This window comes from Hypanus sabinus, unplaced genomic scaffold, assembly GCF_030144855.1.
Source record: "Hypanus sabinus isolate sHypSab1 unplaced genomic scaffold, sHypSab1.hap1 scaffold_368, whole genome shotgun sequence".
NCBI lineage: Eukaryota > Metazoa > Chordata > Chondrichthyes > Myliobatiformes > Dasyatidae > Hypanus > Hypanus sabinus.
In genome coordinates this window covers 348,907-361,007 of record NW_026781264.1, presented here as the reverse complement: position 1 = coordinate 361,007, position 12,101 = coordinate 348,907, and the positions used below count along the sequence as shown (strand labels likewise).

The 12,101-nt window shown below is 43.6% G+C and overlaps 1 pseudogene; it reads left to right on the top strand.

Moving 5' to 3' along the window:
• The first annotated feature begins 339 nt into the window (after nucleotides 1-339).
• On the top strand, nucleotides 340-11,813 carry LOC132388640 (gastrula zinc finger protein XlCGF26.1-like; annotated as a pseudogene).
• The last annotated feature ends 288 nt before the right edge of the window (nucleotides 11,814-12,101 follow it).

Genomic DNA, 12,101 nt, shown 5'->3' with positions numbered 1-12,101 from the left:
ATAAACAACTTTTAGACCGAGCCTCTTCAGCATGCCTAGACTGTGGACTCCGCTGCTTAGTTACTACCTGAACTGCAGAGCTCCTCCAGCATTTTGTGTGTGTGCGTCTCTGTATGTCTAGCCACTGCAGAATCTCCTGTGTTTTATACCTGCATTTAACATTGGCATTAGATACACGTGGATATTGAATACATTGTTTATGTGAGCCGCTTCCTGCGTTAAAAAAGCTTCAGATTTTTTCTATATACCCGAAAAAAAATGAGATATGGACATTGAATCGGTGCTTCAAAACTGTTTAATGGCACCGGTATTACCCAAAAGGCCCTGCCAGGATAATTCTTATCAGGCACTGAAGCGCTGATGAACTGCGCAGGCGTCAGGCTGACGACGTCCCCGAGTATCACGCATGCGCGCAGCACACGAGGCCTTGAAAATGTCGGTTGCAGGTAAGAGCGATTCTCCGTGTTTTTTTCGTAAACACCGACTTCGGGATAATTCCTCTGAATTTCGGACACCGTGACCAGCAATCCCGGGACAGTCCTGCTCTCTTCCCTCTCTCTCAGCCCCACGATCCGTACACGGGCCCCGGGGAGCTTCCGGCTGATGAGGGAATGGGAACCGATGGATCTCTCAGACAGAGCTGAGCTCCAGCTATCTAAATGCAAGGATTAGGAACTCGGAGAAAGGGAACAAAACCCGTCTGTGGACACTCTCTGGAGGTCCAAGATTCGTATGTTACACGACTGCTGGACTAAGTGTGTAAATGTAGGAGTGGACTATGTTGAAAAATAGATGTGCTAGATTTTCTAAAATTGACTCCTTCTACCTTAGGCCACAACCTTATCTGTCATTCCTTATTTATTTATTTATTTATCTATCTATCTATCTATCTATCTATCTATCCATCTATCTATCTTATATATGGAAAAGCAGTATAACATTAGATGATCCAGCATAAGATGAAAGTTTAAACCTTAGCCTTTGTTTTAAATCAATACTTAGTCTTTTCTGTGATTAGAAAATCGGAATCTTGGTTAAATTACTGGACATAAAGTATGGTGAGGTGCATTGCTAGCATTGTAGATTAGCAAAGATTCTACTGTGGATTGGACTTCCAGAGCACAGTTATTGGATATCCACAGGACAGTACTGTCAAAGACTAAGATGGTACTTTCAAATAGCATTGGAAAGGAAATGAGAGGGAATTTTTGAGTGATGCAGAGCAAGAGAAAAGGATTGGAATTGAGAGGATAGTTCTGGTTGATGTTCTCCTTTCATGCCAACAATAATTTTATAAAATTGTTCTGTGATTCTGTGTGAAGCTTTCCCTGGTCATTTGCCAGCTCTTCTTGTGATTCTGCTCCTAAATGTGAAGACGTGGAGAAGTGAGTTTAAAATTATGCCATTGAACTGGTTGTAAGAATGGACCACACCTATTGGTCCTCATTTGCTTTATTCGGAGCCTTGTCAATAGCATGAATAACTGAATAAACATCTCATTAGAATGGGGTAGATTAAACTGAATATATAGGATCTTTAAATTATACCCCTTCCCACTTATTATTTTCGCTGGAAAAGAGATGTTGAAATTCTAAGTAATCCTGACTAAAGTGTATTAATGTTTGAAAAAAAAAGCTCAAGGTCAAATAAGTGTGAAACATTTGTAGAGTATTTTATAGGAAGGGACATTAAAGACATTCATCATTCATGCTGATTTTTCCTCCCAGCACTGCCGCAAATACACAAACCACCCCACCTCCCCAAATCTACTCCATGCTATGCCTGATGAACCAGCCAAGATTAGCAGTTCACCATCTGTGGGAAAAATTGAGTACAAATACCTAATAAGGTTGGGATGTGTACATTTGTCTCCCAATTTATGATGTAGGAGCATTGACATTATGCTGCTTTGTGTGTAAAATATACAATCCTCTTTGTTCAATTCTTTATTAGCTCGTGAACTTACAAGTTTGCTTCAGGGAGTTAAGCAATTTAATTTTAAACAACAGCATGAATTGACAAATGTTACCAATTTTAAATAGCAAAAAGTTTATAGTATTTTTTTCCTGGGAAAAAATAGAAGTGGGGAAAAAAAAGACTTTTGGTCTGAAGTTTGAATAGTGTTATCATGTGACTGCATTTTTCAAAAGAAAAGAACAAAGATTGTAGTTATCCAAATGCAGAAGGGTTAATCCTACGTTAAACGTGAATTAGGATTAAGAGATCCAAGATAATGTTAATTTAATGAAATAATTTAAGTCCAATTAATGCTTTAAATCTACACTATACGTTCAAGAATGCATTTTAGGTAGCTCAACACCTCAAGCAGGTCAGTCAGGTATCTCTGCTCCCTTTAAACTTGCACGTTTCTGTTTCCCAGATGCCTTTGAAACTTACTTTGACCTTATTTTCTGAGCTTCTTTTAAACTTGGAGGTTATGTGGAACACATCATTCTGTAATGTGATGTCTAAAAACAGTGATTTGGAAGTGAGGTATGATGTATTAATATGAGAACATCTAATAATACAGAAAATCTGCTGGTCGGACACCCAAGACCCAACCTTGGCAGGTCACTAAGTTTTACTGTGGTTCGTCACATGTTTGGAGGGCTGTCGCCTGAAAGTAATGATCATTAATCACCATCAATGTCACATAGTTCACACTAAAAATAAAGGCACAAGGGAGAAATCGGCCTCTGTCGCACCTTTTTTTCAGAGTGCTCAGTGGTTCATTTGAAATCAGGTCCAGAATTTTCCTGCATTTCTGATGGGAAATCTGTTGGATGTGTTTCTGACAAACATACACCCAAAAAATGTAATGAGTCAATGCACCAAGTGGATTGAACGCCAGCACTTTTGAACAGTGTGTTTCAGCCTATTCTGTTTCAATCTTTATGAAATGTGAAATAATATGAAAGGTCTAGAACTTGATAGAGGGCTGAAAGATTACGAGAGGCATAGACAGGGTGGATAGTCAGTACCCGTTTCCCAGGGCACCAACAGCAAACACCAGAGGGCATATGTATAAAATTAAGGGAGGGAAGTTTAGGGGAGACATCAGGGGTAATTTTTTTTTTACACAGAGTGTTGTGAGTGACTGGAATGACTTGCCAGGGGTGATGGTGGAGGCTAAAACATTAGGGGTATTTAACAGCCTCTTGGACAGGCACATGGATGAAAGAAAAATGGAGGGTTACGGGGTAGTGTGGGTTTAGTTCTTTTTTTTAAGGTTTATATGGGTTGGCACAACATGGAGGGCTGAAGGGCCTGTACTGTGCTGTCGTGTTCTATTCTATGGCTCTAAAATCTTTTACATCATCAGTTGAGAAAATCATCTTTGATCTACCTCCAATCACAAAGAGGAAATCTGCAGGTGCTGGAAATCCAAGCTACACACACAAATTGCTGGAGGAATTCAGCATTAGTACTCTTTTCCATAGATAATGCCTGGCCTGCTGTGTTCCTCCAGCATTTTGTGTGTGTTGCTTGTTCTACCTCCTCTCGGTCTGCATTTTTCTACCAGTGAGAACACGCTTCCACCAATTCTGTCTGGCTACGTAATGATATCAAACACCTTTGCCCTGGGCAACAAGTAGCTTTCACATCACAAATGTGCCAGACTCCAGGGAGACAGACTACTGCCCTTAAAGGCAGTATTCCTTGGCATTACCATCACTGAGTTCACCACTGTCAGTCACCTGGGTGAGACTTCAGGGGAAATACTTATGTACAGTACCGTCTGTATTGTTGCTGGAGAATTTTCAAGTGGGAAGAAGTGGAGTGATATTTGGAAATCTGAAATTGAAAGCATCATTTAGCAAGAAAATCACAAATAGGTGGTTTGCAGAAGCTGTGGCGAGTAAATCCTTCATTAACCTGTTACATAGGTTGTGTGAGAGTGCAGATGAACTCAATCAAGACTCAACCAGAGGAGATTAAAGTTCTTACTGACAGTGATTTGCTCGCTGTTGAAATGAATACCTCTCTATATAACATTCAGTTTGCACATGTTGTTGTCACTTGGTAAAAATTGTACAGTACAAGGTTTTTGCACACACTGGTCATTACAAATTAGAGGGGATATTGGTGGGAAGGCGGGGAGACCTCCAGTGTCCCTGACGCCCTCACGTAGAAGGGGTATATCCAGCTGCACTTTAAGGAGTTGGAGCTGGAAATGGATGAATTCCGCATCATCCAAGCATCGGAGGGTGTGATAGGTATGACGAGCAGAGAGGTGAGTTACACCAAAGGTGCAGGACACAGGAAACTGGATGAGAGTCAGGAAGGAGAATGAGGTTAAATAGCCATCGCCGAGTACTCTTGTTGCCATCCCCCACAACAACAGGTGGACACTTTAGAAACTGTTGGGGGGAATTACCTGGCAGAGGAAAGTCAAAGGGGTGATAGGGGATTTGTTAGTTAGTGGAACAGAAGTAGAAAGGGACGAATATCCTAGTGGCAAGGCTTGCTAGTGCTCCCCTGTGGGGTGGGTGGTTAAACTAAAGTTGCAGGGAGGATTGGAACCAGAATGACAGAGCAGATAGTGGAGAGGTTGAATTGAATCGAATTAACTTTATTACTTACATTCTTCATACATGAGTTGTAGAAATCTTTATGTTACGTCTCTGTCTAAATGTGCAATGTGAAATTTATAATAGTTTATAATAAATAGTATGTACAACAGGACAGTCAGGATAAATAAATGTACAATTGTATCAGCATGAATTAATAAATCAGAGGGCCTGGTGGAAGAAGCTGTCCCACAATCTGTTGGTCCTGGCTTTCAGGCTGTGGTACCGTTTCCCAGATGGTAGCAGCTGGAACAGTTTGTGGTTGGGGTGACTCTGGTCCCCAATGATCCTTTTTACACAGTGGCCCTTTTTACACACCTGTTTTTGTCAATGTCCTAAATAGTGAGAAGTTCACATCTACATATGCGCTGGGCTGTCCGCACCACTCTCTGCAGAGTCCTGCAACTGAGTGAAGTACAGCACCCATACCAGGCAGTCATGCAGCCAGTCAGGATGCTCTCAATTGTGCCCCTGTAGAAAGTTGTTAGTATTTGGGGCCCCGTCCCACACTTCCTGAACCGCCTGCGGTGAAAGTGGTGCTGTTGTGCCTTTTTCACCACACAGCCAGTATGTACAGACCCGGTGAGATCCTCGGTGTTGTGTGTGCCAGGGAACTTAAAGCTGTTCACCCTCTCAACCCCAGATCCTGGGTCAGCCTGTCTCCATTTCTCCTGTAGTCTGCAGCCAGCTCCTTTGTTTCAGTGACATTGAGGGCAAGGTTCTTTTTTTGACACCAAACAGATGTCATTCAGACCTCAGGACATGAAATTACGATATTGTAGCCATTACTTGGACTTGCTTGCGCCCAACAGTCTGAGGGATTTCAAGGAACAAATCTGTAGAGAGATTGCGGACTATGCCAAGAAACAAAGGTTGATAAAGTGAGTGATTTTAACTTTCCATTTATTGACTGGAATCCTAGGCTGTAAAAAGACTAGATGGGGTAGAGCTTATCAAATCTACCTTAATCAGTATGTAAAATTCCCGATGTAGAAGTGTGCAATAAGCTATTGGGAAGTGATCTAGGGCGAGTGACAGAAATTAGTGTATGGGAACACTTTGTATCTACTGATCATGAGATTCCAAGTAAATACAGAAAAGCAGAGGCCTGGACCTCTCTTGAGATTCTAAATTGGAGAAAGGCCAATTTTTATGATATTTGCAAGGATTTGACAAGTGTGGATTGGGACAGGATGTTTTTTAGCAAAGGAGAACTTGGTAAGTGGGAGTTCTTCAGAAGTGAAATTTTAACGGTGTAGAGTTTGTATGTGTCTGACAAAATAAAAGTTGAATGGTAACTAGTGCAGGGAATCTTGGTTTTCAAGAGATATTGAGGCCCTGGATATCTCGTTCCTCTAAATGCCGCGGACTGTTGGGTGCAACCAAAACTCATTAATGACAACCATTTCATAATTCCACTCCTGAACTCATCTGACTTTCCTTTAGTCGTCTTCTGTTGGATTCTAAAAGCTTCCTAATGGTCCTTTGCTCTTTTGTTTGCCCTCTGCTCTGCTTTTATGTTGGTTTTGGATTCTCATTTAACGCACGTTGTGCCCTGCTGCCATTCCAATGCTTCCACGTCTTTGGGATGTATCGATTACTCAGCTCTCGAATTGCTCCCAGAAACTCCAGCCATTGCTGCTCCATTGTCACTCCTACCTTTTCCCTTCCAAACAAGTTTGGCCAGCTTCTCTGTCGCAGAAACATGGAGAAGTTCAGAGGAGAAACAGGCTATTTGGCCCATTTAGTCAATGCCACAAAAACATTTAAGCTACCTGCAACTACCTGCACCGGGATCATCACCCTCCGAACCCTTTACCATCCAGGTACCTGTCAAACTTCTCTTAATGGTGAAATCGAGCTCATATTCACCACTAGTGCTGACATCTCATTCTGCACTCTCACGACCATTTCAGCAAAGAACTTTTCCAAATGTTCCCATTAAATTTTCACCTTCCCCACTTACCCATGACCTCTGGTTGTCGTCCCACCCAACCTCAGTGGAAAAAGCTGCTTGCATTTACCCTATCTATACCCTCATAATTTTGTTTACTTCCAACAAATCCTCAGAGCAATGTAAAATTTCCTTGTTTATGTTTGGAGCCTTTTTTAGGTGTATAAGATGATGAGGGGCATTGAGTGTGTGGAGAGTCAGAGGATTTTTTCCCAGCGTTAAGATGGCTAACAGGATGGGGCATAGTTTTAAGGTGCTTGGAAATATATGCGGAGGGGATGTTAGGGGTAGGTTTTTTACACAGAGAGTGTTGGATGTGTCGAATGCACTGCCAGCAGCAGTTGTCGAGGCGGATACAACAGGGACTTTTCACACTCTCTTAGATAGTTACATGGAGCTCAGAAAAATAGAGTACTATGTGCTAGGGAAACCCCAGTCAGTTTCTAGAGTAAGTTACATAGTCGGCACAACACTGTGGGCCAAAGGGTCTGTAATGTGCTATAGATTTCTATGATTCTATGAAATTCAAGGGAAATCTCCAAACCCACGGAGTGGTGACTAGTAGTGAATAGTGGGAAAGTTACTGGAACGTATGTGCAAGAACTGGAAATATAAGTATTTGGATAGATGTGGACTGATTAAGGATAGACAGCATGGCTTTGTGCATGGTAGGTCATGTCTAACCAGTCTTACAGAGTCTCTTGAGGAAGTTATCAGGAAAGTGGTTGAAGACAAGGCAGTGGATGTTGTCTACATGGACGTTAGCAAGGCACTTGACACAGTCTCATATGGGAGGTTGGTCAAGAAGGTTCAGTCACTCAGCATTCTAGATGAGATAGTAAATTGGATGAGACACTGTCTTTGGTTCCCTCTCTGACTGGAGGCCTTTGACTAGTGGTTGCCACAGGGATCAGTGCTAGATCTGTTGTGGTTTGTCATCTATATCAGTAATCTGGATGATAGTGTGGTTAACTGGATTAGCAGATTTATGACCACCAAGACTGGTGGTGTAGTGGACAGCGAGGAAGACTATCATGGCTTGCAGTGCAATCTGGACCCCCTGGGAAAATGGTTTGAGAAATGGAAAATGGAATTTAATTCAGACCAGTGTGAGCTGTTGCACTTTGGTTTGACCTACCAAGGGAGGTCTTTCACAGTGACTGGTCGGGCATGGAGGAGTATTGTAGAAGAAAGGGACCGGGGAATACAAGTCCTTAATTCACTGAAAGTGGTATCACAGTTAGATAGTGACGGAAAGAAAGATTTTAGTCCATTGGCTTTCGTGAACCAAATCCTGACAATAGTTGGATATTATGTTGACTTGTAAAAGAGGCCTAATTTGGAGTATTGTGTGATGTTTTGGTCACCTACTGACAGGAAAGATTTAAAAGAGATTCAAAGATTTCAGAGAAAATTCACAAGGCTGTTGTCAAGTTTGGAGGACTTGGGTTATAAGGAAAGATTGAACAGGTCAGGACTTTATTCTTTGGAATGTAGAAGATTGAGGTGAGATTTGATTGTGGTAGAGGGGCATAGATAGTGTAAATGCAAGCTGGCTTTCTCCACTGAGATTGGGTAGGACTTCAACCAGTGGCCAGGGGTTAAGGGTGAAAGGTGAAATGTTAAGGGGAACATGAGGGGAAACTTCTGCACACAGATGGTCATCTAGGTTTGGAATGAGCAGCCAGCACAAGTGGTGCACGCGAGCTCGATTTCAACATTTAGGAAGTTTGTGTAGGTACCTGGATTGTAGGAGTGTGGGAGGGGCAATTTAAATAGTTCAGCACAAGACTAGATGGCCCAAAGGACCTGTTTCTGTGTTGTACTTTTCTACAAGAACTTGAAATATTACAAAAATTCACTCTAACCCCTTTTACCAGCTGTGCGGACCAACCAGTCATCTCAGCAGGAATTTTTTTATATGGTGTTAAAGCTGTAGCACTTTAAGTTAATAATACATAAAAGAATTCCCAGATGCACATCCACAAAGACAATTTGCGTGAGACTGTTTCAGTTACTGTGGGGCCAGGCACCCATGCAGCTCAGCAGGAACAGGGAATAATACCAATGGAGAGAGTCAAACTGAGCCAGGTCACAGATTGGAGACGGCAGAAATGCCCCATTCTTATAGAGACAGGAGGAGCTTCAGGGAATTGATGGTCATTCCAGATACCAGCACTCTGCCCAGTCAGGAGATGATTTCTCTGTCCAACTTGGGTTGAACCTCACTGTAACCGTGTGATACCAAGTCAAACCATGGCAACTCAAGTAATCTCATCTGAAATGTTGTCCTAAACCCATTGATGGATTTTGTAAATCTTTTCACAGGTTAAAAACGAGAAGGAATTTGTCGCCGGGGATCTCAAACAGAAAACGCCAGTTTTGCTGTCTCTGTCTGGATATTTAAGAAGTGGAGCGAGGGATTCAATCGACTATCCTTCCTGCTCAGACTGTGGAGAGGGATTCAATTGATCATTTGACCAAATAGCAAGCCAGTCATCTTACACAGGAGAAAGGCTGTTCACCTGCTCAGACAGTGGGAATAGATTCACTCAGTTATCACAATTGAAGGTACATCAGCAAGTTCACACTGGGCAAGGCCATTCATCTGTTCTATGTGTGAGAAAGGATTCAGTTGGACCTGTGGACACACCAGTCAGTTCACACCACACCTGGTAGAGGCTGGTGATCTGCTGAATTTCTGGGAAAAGATTCACTCAGTCATTTGACCTTATGGCTCACCAGCGAGTTCACACTGGGGAGAAGCCATTCACCTGTTCAGTCTGTGGGAAGGGATTCACTCAGTCATCCAACCTACGGAGTCCCCAGCGAGTTCACACTGGGGAGAAGCCATTCACCTGTTCAGTCTGTGGGAAGAGATTCACTCAGTCATCCAACCTACGGAGTCCCCAGCGAGTTCACACTGGAGAGAGGCGCTTCACCTGCTCAGTCTGTGGGAAGAGATTCACTCGGTCATCCAACCTACTGGTACATCAGCGAGTTCACACTGGGGAGAAGCCATTCACCTGCTCAGAATGTGGGAAAGGATTCAGTGAGTTATCCAACCTACTGGTACATCAGCGAGTTCACTCTGGGGAGAAGCCATTCACCTGCTCAGTCTGTGCGAAGGGATTCACTCAGTCATCCCACCTACAGAGTCATCAGCGAGTTCACTCTGGGGAGAAGCCATTCACCTGCTCAGTCTGTGCGAAGGGATTCACTCGGTCATCCAGCCTACAGAGTCATCAGCGAGTTCACACTGGGGAGAAGCCATTCACATGCTCAGAATGTGGTAAAGGATTCAGTGAGTTATCCAACCTACTGGTACATCAGCGAGTTCACACTGGGGAGAAGCCATTCACCTGCTCAGAATGTGGGAAAGGATTCAGTGAGTTATCCACCCTACAGAGACATCAGCGAGTTCACACTGGGGAGAAGCCATTCACCTGCTCAGAATGTGGGAAAGGATTCAGTGCTTTATCCAGCCAACTGAGACATCAGCGAGTTCACACTGGGGAGAAGCCATTCACATGCTCAGAATGTGGGAAAGGATTCAGTGAGTTATCCACCCTACAGAGACATCAGCGACTTCACACTGGGCAGAAACCGTTCACCTGTTCAGAATGCGGGAAGAGATTCACTCAGTCATCCCACCTACAGAGTCATCTGCCAGTTCACACTGGGGAGAGGCCATTCACCTGCTCAGACTGTGGGAAAGGATTCACTCTGATATCCCGCCTACAGAGACATCAGCGAGTTCACACGGGGGAGAAGCCGTTCAACTGCTCAGTCTGTGGGAAGGGATTCACCCAGTCATCCCACCTACAGAGTCACCAGCGTGTTCACACTGGGGAGAAGCCATTCACCTGCTCAGTCTGTGGGAAGAGATTCGCTGTGTCATCCCACCTACAGAGTCATCAGCGAATTCACACTGGGGTGAAGCCGTTCACCTGTTCAGAATGTGGGAAGGGATTCACTCAGTCATCCCACCTACAGAGTCATCAACGAGTTCACACTGGAGAGAGGCCATTCACCTGCTCAGAATGTGGGAAGAGATTCACTCATTCATCCGCCCTACAGAGTCACCAGCGAGCTCACACTGGGGAGAAGCCGTTCATCTGCTCAGAATGCGGGAAGGGATTCACTCAATCATCCCAACTACAGAGACACCAGCAAGCTCACACTGGGGAGAAGCCATTCACCTGCTCAGAATGTGGGAAGGGATTCACTCAGTCATCCTACCTACTGAGACATGAGAGAGCTCACACCGGTGAAAAGCCGTTCAATTGCACAGAATGTGGGAAACGGTTCACTCTGTCATCCAACCTTCTGAAACACCAGCGAGTTCACACTGGGGAGAAGCCGTTCCTCTGCTCAGAATGTGGGAAGAGATTCAGTCACTCATCCACCCTACTGGTACATCAGCGAGTTCACACTGGGGAGAAGCCGTTCATCTGCTTAGTCTGTGGGAAGAGATTCACTAAGTCATCCAGATTGCTGGAACATCAGCGAGCTCACACTGGAGAGAGGCCATTCACCTGCTCAAAATGTGGGAAGAGATTCACTTGCTCTTCCACACTACAGAGACATCAGCGAGTTCACACTGGAGAGGAGCCATTTACCTGCTGAGAATGTGGGAAAGGATTCACTCAGTCATCCCAACTACTGGCACACCAGTCAGTTGTTATGAATACCTAGGTTTTGTTTGCTGTGGACTGTCATTTTAAGAGAGAGAGATTAGGAAGGTGAATCAGTTTGACTTGCAGCTTGTTTACATCACTCACAGCTTGTTTAGTTTTAACTGAGGACACAGACACTCAGAGTCAGAAGGAGATGAAGGAGGAAAAATGGAAAGATCGATACAAGGGAAATAGGTGCCAAGGGTCACTGTTTGGAATTTTCCTATGCCCGCAAGTGTGGGTTAATAATCGATTCATCGTACATCGAATGTGTGGTTGTCACCTCGTTTGATCCATAGGAGTGGATCTGATTTGGGGTATCCTGTGAAGACCACTGATGTGTTAACCCTTGCCTGGGTGTGGTGTGGTAATTCAATTGAAGACGATACGCCTTGTGACAAGTCACTTTGGGTGATAATTATTATGTGGATTTGGAAGGATGACAGATAATATCTACAGTAACTGTTCTCTTGTTTTATCACCATGGAACCTGTGGAATTCGACATAATTGCCTTCTCTCGACATTTACCCTGGATTACATATATCTCTCTCATCACCTATTCTGTGGTTGAACTGAACTTTCATACTTTACCATCTCAAGACTCCAAGCCTTGTTTCCCCCATGCTCAATAGTTTTGGATTTATATTTACACACATATATACACATAACACTGTTAACTTTTGTTTACCTTGCTTAAGTTACTATATTATAAGTCGATTCTAATAAAGATAGTTTTAAGATCAAAAACAGACTCCTGGTGTAGTCTCCACGAGGAAATCTGCAGATGCTTGGAATTCAAACACACACAAAATGCTGGTGGAGCACAGCAGGCCAGGGAGCATCTATAAGGAGAAGCACTGTCAACGTTTCAGGCCGAGACCCTTTGTCAGGCAGTC